Raw genomic sequence first — 16,207 nt, 5'->3', positions numbered from 1 at the left:
TCCAAATCCAAATCCAAGTCCAACTCCAAGTCCAAGTCCAAAATCCATGTTCATGTCCAACCTATATGTCCAAGTTCCATGTTTATCATGTTCCATGTCCAAGCTCTATGCCCAACTTCTCCATGTTCAAGCTATATGTCCAAGTCCAAGAAACACTCGCTTATCCCATGAGTAATCTCCACAACTCCTATAGTCTTGTCCATGAAGAAAACCATGGAAAAGCTCTCTCTCGCAAGAAAACTGATATAAAACCTATCTTAATGGTTTTTGGGCGATGAAAACATCCAAAAAGCAGTTTTTAGGATTTTTGGAGCAATTTTAGGGTTTTTGAATTTTTTCGGGTTTCTGAAATTTGTCCATACATGTCCGTACAGCTCCGTACATGCGTCTGTATCACCCATGCATATGCCCATACAAGTCTAGGGCTAATCGTACATCTGAAAAGCAAGTTGGAGAAGATGTTGATGGCGAAGAAGAAGCTCTGCATGATCATAATGATGCCCACACACACTCCACAATCTCCTTCAATCTTCAATGATCTTGTTCATGGTACTACAAGAGAAGTCCAATCCCTTTTATACTTGTAATAGACCCTGCTTTTTGCCAAAAAGCCTTCATGCTTTTGCTTTGCCTTTTTATGCTTTGCTTTTCTCTTTTTGCCTTTGCTTTTGCTCTTTTTACTTTTATTAATAAAATATTACTCAACTTTTGGTGCTTTGCTTTTCTAGCTTTAAGTCCTTGCTATTTGGCTTTAGAGCTGCTTTTTGAGAAAGCACCTATTAGCTTTTTGGTCCGGCTCATTCTCCTCTTTCCAATGAAGCCCTTGGCTCGCGGTCAACTCTGATTGACTTTTTGCTTTTTCTTGCTTTTTGACCAAGAATGGTGCTTTTTCTTAATCAAACCTTATGGACCCTGTCCCTATGTCTTCTTCCACCGGTCTGGTGTCCGGGCATGGGTTTCATTATGTGAAATAGAGCTAGGAGGACCAAATAGTTACATCAGCACAGCAGAGGCAAGGTCAGGACACAACCGTATCCACATCCAGAGGGGTCACTCTTGAGCGTGCCTCTCAGCTATGTCGGGTCAGACGCCCTAGACCTCGGGGTATCCATAGCAGATCCAAATGCCGTGGGAGGATTAGAGAGATCATCGCAAATCACCAGCGGCGGATACCCTCCAAGCAGTTCACCCCGGAGAAGCTTCTCTTCATGTTTCAGTGACCTATGAGGGATTTCATCCACTCAGGGCCCACCTATACCCTCACACATTCATAAGCCTCACGCGTCCAGAGATGTCTTTGAGTGGACACTTTCGCCACATCAACGCGCTACGGACCTACGAGCCAGACGGAGACCGAGAGCACCAGGCTACCAGACTCCCAGACTACATCAGATGGAGATCACAGAGACACGGGCTCGCCATCAGCACCATATCCGAGAGCGGCTCGCTCACTTACACTCACACCCAGAGATCATGCTCCGAGGGATTTTTGCCTCGCCATCACCTATGTATCACATATTACACCCCCATTATGGTACTGGTTGGAGCTAGACAGATCTGCATTGCATTCTTGTATACCCTACGCATATAGGTTGCATATTGAGCCTCTAGCAATAGTGCTCCATCCATCACACCCCCGGGCCCCCACTAGCTCAGTACTTTCATAGTTTATTTCATGTTCATTTTGTCCTTTTTTTCTGGACATCCAAAGAACATTGACAGTTGTACATTGATTTGTCTCATAGGTCGAGTTCGGCCTCTAGTAGACGTTAATACAGCTCTCTCTCTCTCTCTCTCTCTCTCTCTCTCTCTCTCTCTCTCTCTCTCTCTCTCTCTATCTCTCTCTCTCTCCATATATATATACTCTACATTATCTTCGTTGCGAATGATTGCTGGGTTTTTGAACATTGAAGTTACCGATTCTATCCACTCAGCTTCCGTTTGTTACAAAAGGTCTAGATTCAGGACTACCAGGAGGCTTTGGACTTCCATATCATGAACCTTGACAAGCTAGACGTGATGTTGGAAATGTCGTGGTTTTTTTTATGAGAGCGAAATGATGATATTAGATTATCAGTCTAATAGGTTCTCATTCGTTCATGACGGTGAATTGTATGTAATCCAGGGTGATATCTCCCGTGAATTTTGCAATTTCTCTCTCTCTCTCTCTCTCTCTCCATGGAGCTAGCTAGGTTGCATATCATGATTGTATACTCCATGCATATAGCTTTGCATTCTCCTAGTAGTAGAGCTCCATCCCCTCCACCACTCATTGTACTTATTGCACACCCAGATTCAGCTTTTTAGTTCAGTACTTTTTCATTTTGTTGGGATGACAGAGGATACCCCATACAGGTACACCGATTTGTCTCATAGGCCGAGTTCGGTCTTTTGGAAGTCGTTAATAAAATCTCTCCCCCCCCCCCCCACCCCCCGCGATCGAGCTACATGGATACCCACCTATCTCATGGATTGAGGTGCGGCATTGGGCAGATCCGCACCTCTTCACATCAGTTAGAGATAGAGACACGCCAGAGACGGAGGAGCACTACATCTGTCACTGCACATCATATTATGAGATTCGAGGGCGCTACCATTGCCAGAGGGATTTGGACCACTGGCTAGAGTCATGGACTATTGTGATCAGAGATGCTTGGGTTTTTATCTCCTGGAGATCCGCAGGCTCAGAGAGTCCATTATCAGGAGCAGACGCCCAACTGGCAGCGAGTCCACACAGACAGATTACTGACTTCTTTAGAGGGACTACTCGGGAGAGGACACAGCCAACAGCCCAGCAGCTGCCAGCAGCAGGCACCCTGTGGGACTCTAGTTGAGAGAGCTATCCAGTTGGGCAGATCTAGACGCCCGAGGGTTCGCGGGTCCTCACATCGGAGACGGTGCCTACCCCAAAGGATTCATAGCATCATTGCGAGGCATCGGGCTCGTCCGACCAAGCATCTCACTATGGCAGATATCCATGCCATCCGGCAGAGACCCATGCTAGAGCTCCTAGGATGATTACCACTCCAGCCATATACTGTTGTACTCACTGTCACTTTTGTACTCCCCCATATTCATGTATTCATGTATCCATGTACTCATGTACCCCATTTTGACTAGTAGCATTAGCTTCCCACTCTCCCTAGTTGCTGCTTCCGGATGCTTCCTACTGATGTATTGTAGGGCTAGATACTTACCTTCAGTTCTTTCTTTCTTTTTTTTCCAGACAATGTATCAGATGTCAGATGGTTGTAACTTTGGTCTCATAGGTCACTTTGGCCTTTTGAAGACGTTAATATAACATTTCATTTCATTTCATTTCTACTCCGCTCCCTCTCTCGCTCCTCTCTGCCTGTGGGAAGCACTGCAGAATAATCTCGAGGAATGGCTCCGAGTCTCCAAGAGAAGCTCGAGGCCCTCGAGACGGCAATGAAGGCACTAATCAAGGAGAACAAGAAGACATCCGATTCCAACCTCAATGAGGTGGAAAACCAGTTACACCAGCACATCATGGCCCTCGAAGTACGGGTCACGGAACTTGAACAAGAGAACACGGCACTCAAGGAGGAGGTGAGTGCACTGAAAGTGGAACTGGTAGCCGTCAAGAACACCGAGAAGGAAGAAGGGGAGATCAATGGCAACACTATCACGGCCATCAAAGAAGAGATCTCCAAGGAGATCACAAAGGACATGGAGGGGAAACTTGAAGCCAAGCAATCAGGATGGGTTGACGTGGTGAAGAAGAACATCCGTAAAGAGGTGAGGGAGGAGACTCAAAGGGAAGAACACCAAATCATTCACACCACCATTGAAGAGGAGAAGATGAGGCAGGCCCGACTCAACATTCGAGCCACAGGTATAGCCGAGACACCCGACTCCACTCCCGAGAAAGATGGACAGCTTCTATGCACGAAGCTCGGCTACAGGGAAGAGGACCCTCTCCCCTTCACCAAAACATGGAGACCGGGAAAGACTCAACACACAAGCGAGCCCTCATCCTATAGTTTGCAAGAGAGACGGACAGGGCCACCTTCATGAGGAAGAGGGTGATTCTGCGAGGATTACAGGGAGATCCCATCTATTTGGATGATGACCTTACGAAGATGCAGATAGAACACAGGAAAACATGCATGCCGAGAGTCCTACAGGCCCGGAAAGAGGGCAAGAGAGCATTCTAGCGCCAGGCGGCCTATGGGACATCGGCTATGGAGGATCGAGATTCACAGATACATATAGCAGTTTGGAACTGCAATGGAGCACTTCGGACACATCCTGGGAGGATGGAGGAGGTCATGGAGGGACGGGACATCATACTACTTACAGAGACACACCAGAGCCCAGAGAGGGGGCCACCCAAAGTAGAGGGTTATCAATGGGAGTCTACACACAAGGGGACACACGTCAAAGCACATCGAGAGGATCTGGAGGTATAGTGGTACTCTTCAGGCGAGAGCTACATGAGCGAGCGCCTACGGGTGGCAGCACGTGACCAAAAGGCTAGATACATGTGGATCAGACTGCAGCTCTCGGCAAACGGGGTGTTATACATTGCTCTATGCTACTTCTCTCCTAGAGGATCGAGATATGCCATGATAGCAGAGGAGGAGAGTAGAGAGGAGGAGGAGGACACAGGTGAAGACAAAACAGAGTAAGGGTTAGGGTTTACAGAAAGCAAACAGGCGTGGAAACCAAGGAGAGGGAGTGAACACGACTGCTGTATATCTCAATGAATGAAAAGTGAAGTACAAGCCACATGATAGTGACCCCTAAAGGATAAGTGTTCACATGTCCGGCCATAAATGTGCGGGGTGGACCAAAACACTTATAAACTGCATATAAGTGAAACTGAACTAAACTGGGGGAAAAAACCTCCACTAACTGAAGTAAAAAGTGCCCCAGTAGCCTACTGATGATCACTAGCACTCCTCTGCGTGCATACACAGCATAAAACCCAACAAACCCCCCTGGAGTGATATGTGATCACTGTACATCATCCACCAAAAGGAAACAAATTCAAAGCATTGCGGAATGCTTCAAATTTTGGACGTGGTAATGCCTTGGTGAAGATGTCTGCCACATTCTGATCTGTAGGACAGTAGATCAGACTGATATCTCCTGCCTGGAGTCTCTCCCGAACAAAATGATAGTGAATCTCAATGTGTTTCGTGCGAGCATGAAACACAGGATTCCTGGCCACAGCAATGGCACTCTGACTATCAGTATAGATAGGTGTAGGCTCCTCCACTGAAATATCCATATCAGTCATAAGACGACGCAGCCAAACACACTCAACAGTAGTAGTGTAGGCTGCTCTGTACTCTGCCTCACAAGATGAAGTGGCCACTGTGGTCTGTTTCTTGCTTAGCCAAGAAATGCATGAAGCGCCAAGGAAGAAACAATTCCCACTAGTGGAATGTCTGGTATCAAAATCACCAGCCCAATCTGAATCACTGTAAGCATGTAACTGCATGTCACCCCCCTCAGGATAAAGCAACCCAAGAGACAAGGTACCCTGCAAATAACGAAATACACGCTTCACAGCTTGCCAATGTGACAACCGTGGGCTGTGCATGAATCTGCTCAACTGAGAGACTGCATACTGAATGTCTGGCCTTGTATTACACAAGTAAATGAGGCACCCAACAGCTTGAGCATATGTAGTGGCATCAAAGGAAACACTGTCATCTTGTAGTGACAGTTTCATCCCAGGCTCCATAGGAGTACTAATAGGCTTGCAATCCTGAAATTTAAACTTCTCCAGAAGTTTAGCAACATAACGTGATTGCAACAACCCAATGCCTCTGTTATCCTGCACAAACTGTATGCCCAAATAGTAATGTACAAGGCCCAAGTCAGACATGTCAAATGTCTGTTGCAGTATCTCCTTAAAAGCTGCAATTTTGTCATCATTTGATCCCATGAGCAAGAGATCATCCACATAAAGACTGATGACCAGCAAATCTGTCTCTTCTTTCTTCACATACAAAGTGGCCTCTGATGGACTGTTCACAAATCCCTGAGTGAGTAGAAAAGCATCTATTTTTGCATACCAAGCTCGTGGAGCTTGTTTCAAACCATACAAGGCCTTTTTCAGCCGGCATACTTTCCCCTCATGACCATGTTCTGCAAATCCCATGGGCTGAAATACATAAACTTCCTCCTCGAGGTCCCCATGTAGGAATGCAGTCTTTATGTCCAACTGGTGAACAACCCAACCACGATGTGCAGCCAATGCAATGACACACCTAAGTGTCGACATACGGGATGTAGGAGCAAATGTCTCCTCATAATCAATGCCCTTTTTCTGTGCATAGCCCTTTGCAACTAGACGGGCTTTGTACCTGTCAATGGATCCATCTGCATGTCTTTTCAACTTATAGACCCATTTAGTACCAATGGCTTTCTTGCCTTTGGGCAGATCAACCAAATCCCATGTTTGATTCTTTTTAATAGAATCAATCTCATTCTGCATGGCTTTGTTCCAATGCACATTATCTCGTGCATCCACAAATGAATCAGGCTCATCATCATCCTGTAAACTGGCTGCCATAACCAGATTCAAATCCATGATGTGTGCATGCTCATTGGTCCTTGTCTCCCTACGAGTACGACCAGCAAGAGGACCCTCTAAATGGCTGTCCTGTAATGTCCTCAAATACCATCTAGGTATATGTCTGACCTGTGGTGCCTGCTGTCCCATATTTGGTTCAGCTTCTGGCTCATTTGGCTGCTGAATTTCTGCACCACCTACATCATTTGCTGGCTGTCCAGTACCCGCATGAGTTGGATCACCAACTGTGGAATGAAACTCCATGGGTAGTAGACCTTCAAACACATCATTTTCAGCCTGATTTGCCTCATAACCAGCCATGGATAATTCTGATTTTTCATCAAAAATCACATCCCGACTGATGAATATCTTCCTGGATAGTGGGTCATATAACCTGTAGCCCTTGCTCTCACGGCTATACCCAACAAAAATGCATTTTGTGGCTTTATCATCAAGCTTCCTCCTTAACTCTTTGGGTATGTGTGCATAAGCAAGACACCCAAAGCTACGAAAATGCGATACAGAAGGCTTGCGGCCATGCCAAGCCTCAAAAGGAGTAATAGAAACCAATGCCTTTGTGGGACATCGATTTAAAATATGACAAGCACACATTACTGCTTCCACCCAAAAGATATGTGGTAGTCTTTTTGCCTTTAGCATACATCTGGCCATCTCCATGAGTGACCGATTTTTCCTTTCTGCAACCCCATTCTGCTGTGGAGTGTAAGGAGTAGTATACTGATGTTTTATACCTCTACTCCCAAGAAAGGAATTCAGCACATGTGACATATATTCCCCCCCTCGGTCAGAACGGAGAGTCTTCACCTTGCATCCTGACTCTGTCTCAGCAAGTGCTACAAAGGCCAAAAATGCATCATATACCTGTGATTTCTGTGTCAAAGGATAGACCCAGCATATACGAGAGAAGTCATCAATAAATGTTGCAAAATAAAAGCAACCACCTAATGACTTCGTCTGCATGGGACCACAAAGATCACTGTGTATAAGTTGCAACTTTGCAGTTGCTCTTAGAGCCTGATCACGTGGGAAGGAAAACCTGTGCATTTTTCCCAAAATACATCCTTCACAAATGTGATCTGGAGGCTTCTCCATGAGAGGTAGATCTGTAAACATATTATGTCGCTGCATAAGCATAAGACTATCAAAATTTACATGCCCCATGCGAGCATGCCATAACTCCGCATCAACCATAGCTGGAGTAAGAGTGAATGCATGATAAGCAGACTGATCCACTGGCTGAAATGCATCCAACTCATAAAGTCCATGACATAATGTACCAGTAAGCATCAAGGTCAAGGCATTTGCTTTGTCTCTGACCATGCATTTATCATCATCAAAGTGGACTTGCATTCCACAATGTGCTAAAGAAGAAATGGACAACAAATTCTTCTTTATCCCTGGTACATATAAGGCATCTGTAAGGCGGAGAATGGAGCCATCAATGGCTGTAAGCTGAATCTCCCCAATGCCACACACTGGATATGAAGCATTGTTGGCACACTGAACAGTTTTGCCAACAGGGGCAGGGCCAACATGACTAAACAAATCCCTGCGAGATGTGATATGCTTTGAGGCACCACTATCAAAATACCAAGTACATGCATGCTCTGTCAAACTGAGTGCCTGTGAAGACCAAGAGGCATCATAGCTGCATGTAAAAAAACAGTAATCCCTGTCCTCAACAAAAGAAGCAGTCTCTGGAGGAGCTTTAGGAGCATCATTAACAGACATCCCAGCTTCCTTTGCCTTCTCTTTGGCAATCCTCTTCCTACATTCCGTGATGTAGTGACCTGGCTTCTTACAGTAATGACATTTGCCCTTCTTCTTGGGCTGTCCATCACCTTTCTTGGTATCCTGTGAAGAACCACCATCACCTGAATTTTGATTTGCACTCTTTGGCTGAGATTTCCCTTTCCCCTTTTGACCTGTAGTAAATGCTTGTTCAGCATTTGTGTTCATATTCATATTCTTCCTCATTTGCTCCTCTTGTAGTAAGAGAGCAACAAGTTCCTGATACTTGAGGGGTTCAACAGCATTCCTCATGCTGAGGTTCAAAGAGGTATGGAAAGCCAAGTAAGATCTTGGCAAAGAGTGCAAGATGGTGGACACAAGCTGTGTCTCAGGAATAATCTCATCCACATTGATGAGTTGCTCTCTCAAATCCTGCAGCTTGTTTAAGTGGCTAGACATATCATCTCCTTCATTCATTTTCTGATTTTCCAGCTCTCTTTTCAAAAATGAGATCCTAGCCTCATTACGAGCAGCATACATCTGCTCCAAAGTCACCCATGCATTCTGTGAAGTGCCAGCTGCACGAATATGAGGTATAATGGACCTCTGAACTGACAATGCAATGAGTGACAAAGCTTGTGCATCCCTGGCATCCCATGTCTTTTGAGCATTTGTTCTCTGAACAGGCAATGGCTGTCCTGGAGCCTGTACCTGTTGTCCTCGTCCACGAGCACCCCCTTGAGGAGGAGTCTCTGGAGCCAATGGACCTAGACGTGGTTCATCACCACTAACAAAATCCCAAAGACCTTTTGCCACAAGCACATTTTTCAGCATAAAACTCCACAAGGAGTAGTTCGTGCCATCCAATTTGTCTTCCTTAGACAAATATGTGAATACATCACTTTGCTGTTGATTTGCCATTATGCTTTACGCACAATGTTGTACCTGTTTACCAAAAAACCTAATAGCAAAAACCCTGATAACAACTGTACTCCACTGAATACAGTTCACCCAAATCTGCTTGCACTCTCAATCCTCTGAATGTGCAGCTCAATGCACCAATGACTGAGTAGAGCAGCAAATGGCGTACACAATGCCAAAATCCCCCAAAAATGCCCAAATTTGCTGCACCCAAACTGTGCAAAAAACCTGTATATTTTCTTGCTAGAAAAACTGCCTGTTGTGCCTGTATATTTTTCTTGCTAGAAAAACTGCCTGTTGTGCCTGTATATTTTCCACAGAGAAAAATAAGAATGCCCAAAACTCAAAACCTGTAATGCTTACCAGCTGAGATTTAATACGTATGAGTTGATTGTTGTACTCGTAGACTGTTGTACTGTGCAGGTACTGTACGAAAGCAGTCCTCTGTAAGCAAGCAGGTACAGTACGGATACTGAGGCAACCACAGTACTGTGCAGGTACAGTCGGCACTGAAGGTGGCGCTCACAATAGTTGTAGGCAACGACTGACTAATGCAGTACCCGACTGAAGGCGACCAGGTACGGGCAGCAGGCGCGGAGTATATCTGACGGCGCACAGGTGTACGGGCTGAAGGCCAACTGGAGGCGACTAGACACGGGCAGGTGGCGCAGACTGACTGGTACACAAGCTCCGACTGAAGGCGACGTGCAGTACTGTACTGATGGCGCAGTCGGCGAACTTGTACGGAACCTGCAGCGTACCTGCTGAAGGCTGCGCAGGCTTTGTACGGGCAGGTACAGTTGTACGGGCAGCATCTATACAGAGCTTCAATGCTCTGCTGAAGGCGGCGCAGGATGTGTACGGGCAGGTAGTGTAGAGCTTCAAAGCTCTGATACCAATTGAAGACAAAACAGAGTTAGGGTTAGGGTTTACAGAAAGCAAACAGGCGTGGAAACCAAGGAGAGGGAGTGAACACGACTGCTGTATATCTCAATGAATGAAAAGTGAAGTACAAGCCACATGATAGTGACCCCTAAAGGATAAGTGTTCACATGTCCGGCCATAAATGTGCCGAGTGGACCAAAACACTTATAAACTGCATATAAGTGAAACTGAACTAAACTGGGGGAAAAAACCTCCACTAACTGAAGTAAAAAGTGCCCCAGTAGCCTACTGATGATCACTAGCACTCCTCTGGGTGCATACACAGCATAAAACCCAACAACAGGGCCATTGGGAGAGTCACCATATGCAGCCCTTTCAGATGGGATCATACACTACTCCAACCTGGGGGAAGTCCTCCTTATGGGGGACTTCAATGCACGGACACAAAGCCGACAATGCGCCATTTATGATTTCAAGCACCCCCAGGTGATGCACACACTAGAGGTGGAGGACACGGGAGCTTGCAGGGTGTCAGAGGACATGGGGCCGGATAACACCAGATATGGTCATCACTTACTTGAGTTGGGAGCCCGACACCATCTCGTTATTTATAACGGGATGAGACAGTGGCAGGATTCAAGAGCACTGACATGCTTTCCACGATCAGGGGGAGGTAGCACAGTGGACTACATCATGGGGTCCATGGAGACCACACAGGCAGTGACATCTTTAACCATCCCCCCCCTTTCCCCATCCTCCCCTGTCCTATCAGTGGGGATCACACGTACCTCTTGCTGTCACTCGCAAGCTCCACACCAGCACCCACACAGCCCACACAGGCATCGCATACCACTTTCTACTTCACCCATGACCTGGCAGACATATATGAGCATCATGTATATGACGGGCTACTCTAGATGGATCCCCTGTCACCTCTAGACACACTCACCACTCAGATGTCATCTCTACTACATACGGCCGCCACCCGCTGCTTCCCCCATCATACACACATTGCACACACAGATAGATTTGGGAGCATGCCCCAGATTCGGTGGTATGATGATGAGTGCAGAGAGCTATACAGACACCTCCGTGCCCAGAGAGCACTGGGGACCATTACACAGAGACAAGCGAGCCGACAGATAAGGACCCTCACACGTAGTAAGAAGTGTGCATATGAGGAGGCACAATACTGGGATATATACCACCTACTCATGAGCAGAGATACAGCCACTGCATGGCGCAGGATGAGAGAGCTTCGCCCTCGTACCCTGATTGAGGATCCACACACATGGCACACATATGCAAAGAGCCTCTACCATATCCCTCAGCAACCACCCATACCACAGCCACAAGAGCCCCGTCCTACCACCACCTCTACTTTCTTTACCGCCTCGATGGTAGAGAGAGCTATCCGCTGGTTACAGCATGGGAGATCGGCTGACCACAGAGGTATACAAAGTGAGCATCTTATTTCTGCAGCTAACACACTGGCACCCTTTGTTGCTCACCTCTTTAACAGGGCACTAGTGGAGGGCCTACCAGCTGAGTGGACTATGCACACCATCGTGCCTCTCCACAAAGCGGGAGACATGATAGACCCCAGCAACTAAAGGACTATCATGATTGGTCATACATTGGCCAAACTTTATGGTGCAATGCTCGAGGTAGAGTTGAGCTCATATGCAGAGAAGGAGGGACTGCGAGCACCAGGGCAGGCTGGATTCCGACGAGCTTTCTCCACTATTGACCATATATTCACTCTGAGATGTCTGATTGATCAGGCTAGGGCACGGGAGAGGAGATTATTCTGCTGCTTTGTGGATTTTCGCAAAGCATTTGACACGGTGCTACGGGAGAGACTCTTCCAGCGCCTCCGGTCATTGGGGATCCCATCAGAGATGGTTTGGGGCATCTATGCTTTATATGAGCAGGTCCTCAGGTGCATACGTTGTCCCGGGGGGCTATCTGATGTTATTGCTAGCACCATAGGTGTGAAGCAAGGATGGCCACTCCCTCCTACACTATTTGGGTTATACATTGATGAGGTGGCTGACTTCATTGTTCACGGTGGTGGGGACGGGGTAGACATCTCAGGTACCACAATCCACATTATGCTATATGCAGATGATATTATTTTGGTCTCTAAGTCACAAATGGGACTACACCATCATCTCCATGCACTCGATGACTTCTGCACACAGAGGGGACTTACAGTGAACCTTGGGAAAACCAAGGTCATGATTTTCCACACCTCCGTACCGGTTCGTCGACAGGCCATCTTCACACTAGCAAGAGGACAAGTAGAGGTGGTAGACTCATATGTGTACTTGGGGATTACATTTGCGACTCCCCCAGGAAGATTTACTATGACACAGGCAACCAAGGATAGACTCACACGAGGGTATGCAGCTCTGGCCATGCTAGAGAGACAATGTCACCAAGCACACTTCCAGGAGCCCCGCACGAAGGGGTGGTTGTTTGACACACTAGTCACCCCTGCTTTGATGTATGCTGCAGCAATATGGGCACCTGGGCTCGCCACCTCTACATGGTCTCAGATAAAGAGACCTCAGATTCTCATGCTCTCACGGATGATCCGCAGTAAACCCTCCGTCCCATATGACATTGTCCGAGCGGAGTTTGCCGCACCTACTATGCTAGTAGAGGCCCTCTTCCAAATGATCTGCTTCATACAGAGGATCAGAGATATGCCATCAGATCGACTCTCACATAGAGCTTTTGAGGTGTCCATGCAGCTCGCAGAGAGTGGAGATAGGAGATCATGGTACTCACAGATGATACAGTGGCTCACTCAGCATGGTCTCAACATAGATCACCTGCCACCTTTCCAGTATGATATACATGCACCACACATCCAGCTCTCTCACAGTGAGAGGAACAGAGTCCTTCGGCACGATTTATGGTAGCGATACACTCAGGAGACTTGGATTACACCCAACCAACCTTTACCGCCAAAGATGCTATACTACAGAGATCAATTTATGCGTATCTCAGCAGATGGATTCATTCAGCGACCCGGATATATGGATGTGTACATGCCTCACAGTGCCCGAGTGGCGATTGGCCAGCTCAGAGTGTCATCACACCAGCTTGAGATTGAGGCAGGTAGGGCAGCACGGATCCCTAGAGCAGAGAGGATATGCAGACTATGCCAGGAGGAGGTTGAGAGTGAGGAGCATTATGTATGCAGATGCAGAGCATATAGTGACATTAGAGAGAGATACACCACCATCTTCAGTGGACATCCCTCACTCCGCCAGATCATGGAATCCGCAGCCAGCGCAGATTTGGCCAGTTCTTGCTAGAGACACAGCGCCACAGAGAGGCACTACTACGGACTCATACCACAGGGAGAGGTGGGCGACAACTCCAGCTCACTAATTACCCGGACACAGGAGGGGGTTACACTTCAACGTGCTAAGGACCTCCACGCCAGACAGAGACCGAGAGCACCAAGCTACCAGACTCTGATCACACAGATACGGGCTCGACATCAGCACCATATCCAGGAGCGACTAGATCACTTACACTCACACCCGGAGATCATGCTCCGAGGGATTTTTGCCTCACCATCGCCTATGTATCACATATTACACCCCCATTATGGTACTGGTTGGAGCTAGATAGATCTGCATTGCATTCTTGTATACCTACGCATATAGGTTGCATACTGAGCCTCTAGCAGTAGTGCTCCATCCATCACACCCCCCCCACTAGCTCAGTACTTTCATAGTTTATTTCATGTTCATTTTGTCCTTTTGTTTTTCTCGACATCCAGAGGACATTGACAGTTGTACATTGATTTGTCTCATAGGTCGAGTTCGGCCTCTAGTAGACGTTAATACAGCTCTCTCTCTCTCTCTCTCTCTCTCTCTCTCTCTCTCTCTCTCTCTCGCTACAGTCATCTATGCAGTTACATCAAGAGAGGGAGACCTATGGGACCACACTAGAGATTGCGGTCTGGAACTGCAATGGAGCTCACATTTAGAGGGTGTGACATGATCCTTTACACAGAGACACACTAGTGTCAGAGGAGCCGACTACCTGAGGTGAGGGGATATAGATGGGAGTCCATCCACCATCCACAGTCCCATATAGTACGAGGCACTAGAATGCTCGAGAGGAGTAACCATACTCTACAGGGAGGAGCTATAGCATGTGATATAAGTGATCAGATGGGATGAAAATGCACAATTCATATGGGTGAGGATCGATACACAGAGAGCCCGTGACATCTACCTTGCGGTGTGCTACTTTGCACCATCTTCATCCAAATATGCCACCAGTGGCGAGTCCCCATACCTACCACTATATGATGATATTATGAGATTCTCAAAACCAGGGGATATCCTCCTTGCTAGATATTTCAACGCTCGTACTGTCAGTGCACAGGCACCCCTCTTTGAGACAGATGATCCCATATAACAGGCGGTAGACATAGTGGGCACGGATTTGGAGCGGACATCACAGGACATGGTGACCTGCACACACTACGGGGTGTACTTTCTCGCTCATGGACTAGTCATTTACAATGGCCTAGCCGGGTTCCAACTCCTTCACCTACTACCCCTTCAGACATGGAGCCAGTATAGTGGACTCCTTGATGGGATCTCTCTCCTTGATACTGCTCATTTCAGACTTCACCATCTGACCTCGCCCCATTGGTGTGGCAGGTGATCATGCCTACCTAGCCTTCTCCCTCACATGCCAATACACCACTCATCCACCTACCTTAGCATGCCATCACTACCCAAGATACCACTTCACCACGGAGACCTCTCACATCTTCCGCATCATCTCCAACCTCAACTTGCAAACCCCCTTCACACATCCGCCACAGCTGCCTTTCCAACACACCAAAGCCACTTCCCGACCGCCAGATGGGACTGTTTCATAGAACAACTGGTATGATGAGGAATGCCGAAAGACCCGTGCCCGCCTACAGCAGGAGCTTGCTCTGAGCTCCGCCACTCACCAGCAAACATGAGTGATCTTCTGTCGCTTCACGTGGATGAAGAAGTGTGCCTATCTAGCAACACTTGAGCAGGAGCTGTACCAGTTGTTTTTGGGACGAGACTACAATGAGGCCTGGAGGCTCTTCTAGGATCATCGCACACCGACTCCGATTACCTCGCCCAACACTTGGCACACCTATGCCGCCTCCCTTTACCACGTCCCCGGACAGCCACACCCCCCCCCCCTTTTTTTCCTCCTCCTTCCACTTGAGTATGGTTAGAGATGCCATTGACAGGATGCCGAATGGGCGAGCACAAGATCATGATGGGCTGCTTGCCGAGGATTTCTCCCATGCCACGGATGTGTTGGCTCCACTTCTGGTTCATATATTTAACAGGATGGTATGCAAGGGTTTTCCTGACAGTTGGTCCTTGAATACCATTGTGCCCATTCTAAAGGCAGGTGACCCCATGGACCCCGGAAACTACAGCACTATTATGATTGGTCACACATTGGCCAAGATTTATGGATCAATCTTGGAACATGAGCTCAGCAGGTGGGCCGAGGAGAAGAGACTCAGAGCACTAGGGCAGGCAGGTTTTCAGAAAGGACACCACACACTGGATCACATTTTCACATTATGGGGCATCATTGAGGAGGGGAGAGCTCATGGGCATCACATATGCTGACACTTTGTGGACTTCCGCAAGGCTTTTGACACCATCCCATGGGCCAGATTGATGACGAGACTACAGGATATGGGAGTACCAGCAGATATGCTTTGAGGGATCCTCACACCGTACGAGTCCGTCATTGGCAGAGTACAGGCCCCGAGGGGTGACTCGGATGTCATACACAGCACTATCAGAGTGAAACATGGCTGTCTCCTGTCTCCTACTCTCTTTGGGTTATACATTGATGAGATATCTAAACAGGGAGGACCAGGAGCACAGTTGGCACGAGTCTTGGTACCTATCTTATTGTATGCAGATGACATTGTCCTTATCTCTGATTCACCAAAGGGGCTGCAAAGGCACTTCGATGCATTACAGGCTTTTTGCGACGATCGGGACCTCACAGTGAACCTTGGGAAGACCAAGGTTATGATCTTTAACACAT

The 16,207-nt window shown here is 47.4% G+C and overlaps 1 protein-coding gene and 1 pseudogene across 4 annotated transcripts in view; one reads left to right on the top strand and one right to left on the bottom strand.

The window, feature by feature from the left end:
* Positions 1-16,207, bottom strand: part of LOC147631285 (ARM repeat superfamily protein) — a 202,063-nt gene that overhangs the window by 116,909 nt on the left and 68,947 nt on the right. The gene's annotated exons all lie outside the window — the stretch shown is intronic.
* Positions 11,995-14,557, top strand: LOC147631287 (uncharacterized; annotated as a pseudogene).

This window comes from Cibotium barometz, chromosome 15 (assembly GCF_041138505.1).
Source record: "Cibotium barometz isolate CiBa-2024 chromosome 15, ASM4113850v1, whole genome shotgun sequence".
Taxonomy (NCBI): domain Eukaryota; kingdom Viridiplantae; phylum Streptophyta; class Polypodiopsida; order Cyatheales; family Cibotiaceae; genus Cibotium; species Cibotium barometz.
The sequence above is the reverse complement of the archived record's forward strand: the minus strand, read 5'-3'. Positions and strand labels throughout refer to the sequence as shown.